This window comes from Hibiscus syriacus, unplaced genomic scaffold, assembly GCF_006381635.1.
Source record: "Hibiscus syriacus cultivar Baekdansim isolate YM2019G1 unplaced genomic scaffold, ASM638163v2 tig00110933_pilon, whole genome shotgun sequence".
Lineage (NCBI taxonomy): Eukaryota > Viridiplantae > Streptophyta > Magnoliopsida > Malvales > Malvaceae > Hibiscus > Hibiscus syriacus.
The window spans coordinates 1,610,642-1,615,352 of record NW_024062919.1 but is presented as its reverse complement, the minus strand read 5'-3'; positions in this window follow the sequence as shown (position 1 = coordinate 1,615,352).

Genomic DNA, 4,711 nt, shown 5'->3' with positions numbered 1-4,711 from the left:
GAGAGATTAGACGTTTATAAATTTGTTTTCTTAGCTTTTACTCCATGTATTAGGAAAGGGAAGCAAAAATAAATACAACAATGGAAGAAAAGAGACATCAAATCGACGAAGACTAGAAGGCAAACAAGTGGGAAAAGGTTTATGGAGCACGAAATCACCCATTCATAAATAAAACTCTTCTTCAAACTCTCATTTTATGTTATAGTGTGTAGGCATTGTGATCTTGCACTTTCAATACTAAAAGAGCACTTTATAATATTTACCATTTGGGAATTAAAAGTCTTACCTTACCTTATAAAGAGTTCATCCAATTTATTTTATAGTATTTTTTTTTGTAGATTCTTATAAAATGGTATCTATTTGATTTTTTTTCTATCAATGTATGCACATCTTACAAACGTCATTGTTGGTATCTAAAATTTCTTGAAAGAAATCATTTCTTTTAATCATTATAACCATTTGATAGGTTCACTTTTATAATATATTGTTTATATATATTTTTGTGTTAAATGATTTTTTACCCTTTAATTATATTCTATTAAATTTTGTTTTGTTTTCAAAATTTTAATTAAGATGTGCGTCACTTCATTTCTCTTTTATTATAGAGAAATATACCTACATTCTAGAAACATATCTCATAATGTATATTAAACTCAAAAAAAAATTAAAAAAATGTATAACACTTTAAAATTTAATAAAAGGTCAAATTTTTATTTAATAAAATTGTTTTTTTATGTTTAGAGTTTTTTATATAATTTATTAAAGATTTTAAAATTTAATATATATTATGTATCATAGAGTGACACATTTTTTGTAATGAATATATATGTTAAAATAATGCATATTACACTTAAGGATGGGTATTTGACTCAAATCTGACCGTTTTTTTATAGGTTTCGATAAAAATATTTTTTTATGTTAGTCATTTTGGATCAATTCTTTTAATATATGATTAGACAAAAAAATCTTGCACATAATTGATAATGAAATATAACTTATGAGTTAAATATCATTTAGTCTTATAATTTAAGTTTTAAAAATTATGTTAATTGTTAAACATTATGTGTGGTGGTAAGATAGACTGCATTCTCACATAATGAATTCAAACTATAACTTTATGTTGGGATTCAATGAAGCTCAAATTGATCAACCGAATAATTTACTAAGAGGGGATGAATTGGCTTTTTGAGTTTAGGGAGTAAGGAGCATAAAGATAAATAATTTGCACAAAGATTTATAGTGGTTCGACTTCTCAACCAAGTCTACATCCACTACCTAAGCTCATCACTTAATATTTTCTAAAAAATCCACTAATTTATTCTTTCTTTTTCTAGGACAAAGAGATAACCTTTATAACTCTCTAACTTTTCAAAAGGTTAAGCTATAATCAATCTCATTTACAAAATGAATAAAATATGTAAACAAGAAAACCTCCCTTAAAGGTAGGTATTTACAAAAATTAAGCTCACTAAAATAATAATATTTACAAGAGAAATGAAAATAAGAATAAAATATTATCTTGTGTTTGATTGCTTAGATAAGTGTTCTCTAACATTCTTCAAGTGTTCTCAACTTGTTTTTATATGTTGGAATGAGTTTGTGGTTGTTTCTAGCCGTTGAGGTTGTTTTGGAGCCGTTAGGGATTAATTTTCTGTAAAATAGATGCCCAGAACAGGGGGTATCAGTGCTCCTTAACGAGTATCAATACTACCTTTGTAATATTTAAATAAACTAGCCATTGAAGACCGTTGGGCTTGGTCAGCATTGATATTATGCTTCGTGGTATTGATACCAATGTGTAAAGTAGTATCGGTACCCTTGAGTATTAGTACCTATTTTGCATTATGGAATTTGAGCAATTTGGAAAACAATTGGTAGTATCAATACTACCTAGAAAGTATCGATACTTCTCTTACCTTTGGTATCGATACCACATGAACAATATCGGTATTGTTCATGTAGTATCGATGTTGTAAAAACGGTATCGATACTATGTACCCAAATACTATCTTGTGTTCAAATTATAGTTTAATGAACTTTAAATTATTTTTGAAAACCTTGAACAAATTCAACCAAGTTCAAAAAACATTTTGTCTTAATTTGTTATATCAAAATATTATAAAACATAGTTGTACACATTATAATATTATTAGGAGGGATAACAATGAACTTCAAACATAAATAATCGAATAATAGGATAAAGTATACAAATGATCTATCAATTAGAATGTACTTATTTGTTGAGTCATCTTATTTTTAAAAAATACAAAATGGTCACACAACTATAAGGTGTTGATTTATTTAGTCCCTCAACTATTAAAAGTTACAAAATGGTCATCCGAGTATTCATTATGTTCTAAACTTGTCTTTTTCCCTTAAAAAATTATGATCGTCTGAGATAAATGTTAATATGTTGACCGAGATATAATAGTCGTTTGAGATTATGATATCATATTTTCTCATAGCTTTTTCAACATATTAACGTCTAGCTCAGAATGTCGTTAATTTTTTTAACGAAAAATGACGAATTCTAGAGTATAATAAATAGTCAGGTGACCATTTTGTAACGTATGATAGTTGAGTGACTCAACAATCGAATGATCATTTTCTAACTTTTAATAATTATGAGATTCAATAATGCAATAACTTATAGTCATGAAACCATTTGTGTATTTTACCTTAAATAATATTGAAGATACTAAAAGAATAGACTCAATTGATAAATAAGTGTTAGGATTATAATTCTTTTTTATTTTAGATGTTTAGTTTTTTTGACAATATATATATATATATATATATATATATATATATATATATATAATGTTTTATTTCATTCTCATTTATAGATTTTCTTGTTAAATCCTTTAAAAAAGTATCTAATAAATACACGATATATGACACATGTTCATTTTCTTTCGTAACTCATTTTCTCACTCCATTTTTTCTTTTATTTTATTGGAAAAGCAAAGCAAAAGAACAAAACCAAAGGGAAAATGGTTAAACCGAAAGAAGATGAAAAAGAGAAAGTTATTACGGATACCAATACAAATCTTATGTCTCAAAAATTCGTCCTACACACTTCCATTTTGATTTATGCCCATCATTATATATATAATGTCAAAATTAGTCTTATCAAAATTATCATTTTATCTTATATTTATTTATTTATTTTTGAGTATTTTGATCTTAATGTTTTATTTTATGGTAAAAAATTTTCTAACATTTAATATAATAATCACTTTGTCTCTTATTCTTTTTTTTGAAGCATTTTAACTCTCAACGTTTCATTTTAGATTAAAAATGTTCATATTCTGAAACATTAATTGTGTGTTAACTAATGATTTTTATTTATAGAGAGAGTTTTTTATCCCAAAACAAAACGTTGTAAACTAAAATACTAAAAAAATATAAACTAAAATACTCAAAAAAATAATATAAACTAAAATAACTATTTTAATAATGTCAATAGAAAAATCAATAAAAAATGGTATGATTTTGAAAATACATATTCAATTATTGTAAAATATAATTAAATTTAATATAAAAAAATGAATAGATAAAGGACAAGGGGAGTGAATATGAAGAGAGTGGACATCATCTTTTTTCCTGGAGATTTTAAAAATCTCTCAACACTCATTGTTAGTCTCAGTCACAGCATCTAATCCGCAATTATTTAACATGCAACAAAATTAGCCCCCAAAAAAAGTTGGCTTCAACCACAAAAGCTGATAAAGCAAGTGGGACAGTCCGAATCTCTATCTCTCTCTCTTCCCATCAATGGGGGTTTCATGAGATACGGCTCCAATTAACCTTCAACAAACTATCTCCCTATGGGTTCAAATCCTTCATGCTCACATTTAGGATGCTCGTATGTAGAGTTAAGTTTTTTATTCCGTAAGGGATAATTATAATATTATATTAAATTTGATCGATTTTTAATTTTAAATCATTTTTTGAATTATTTTTTGAAAAAAAGTCTATTCGACTTGATTTAAATTCGAATTTTTATAAAACTAAACGATCAAATGAATTCGGGATCAATCGAGCTTAGGTTAAATGCTTATCCCTACTTACATTATAACATCCATTTAGAGTTTAAAATTTAAAGGGTTATGCTTTGAATATCATGTTTTAGAGAGAGATATTATTTCACATATAAAAGAAAATTAAAGGTCTTCAAATATAAAAGTGTGGATGCTGTATATCTTATTAAACATGTATTTTAAGAAAAATGACTTCAAAACGATTTTTTGACTATTCAATTTTACATTGAGCGTGTTAGTACGTGAGAAAGGCATGATGGATAATCATGGCAATAGCGTCACAAGATTGGTAGCGTTATATATCTATTTTTTATTAATGACTATCTCTTTAAATATTAAAGTAGTTTATCATAATAATCTTATGCTAAGTTTAAAATTTCAATTTACATACTTCGTGTATCAAAAAATTACTCTAGATATCATGTGATATGTGTTAATCTTATTTAATTACTTGATATTGTGTGCTATAGGTTAATCTCATTGAATTTTGTAGCGGTGCTATCTTATTATCAAAGATTAGATCATGTTGTGTACTACTAAAATAAGTTAATAATCTATTAATGATCGACAGTTGACGAATTTCGAATTTCTTATCAGATCTGTCAAAACTTTGAAAAGGAAAAAAGGGTTTTTGTGCTTGAAGGATCTTATGCTATGGTTACAATGAA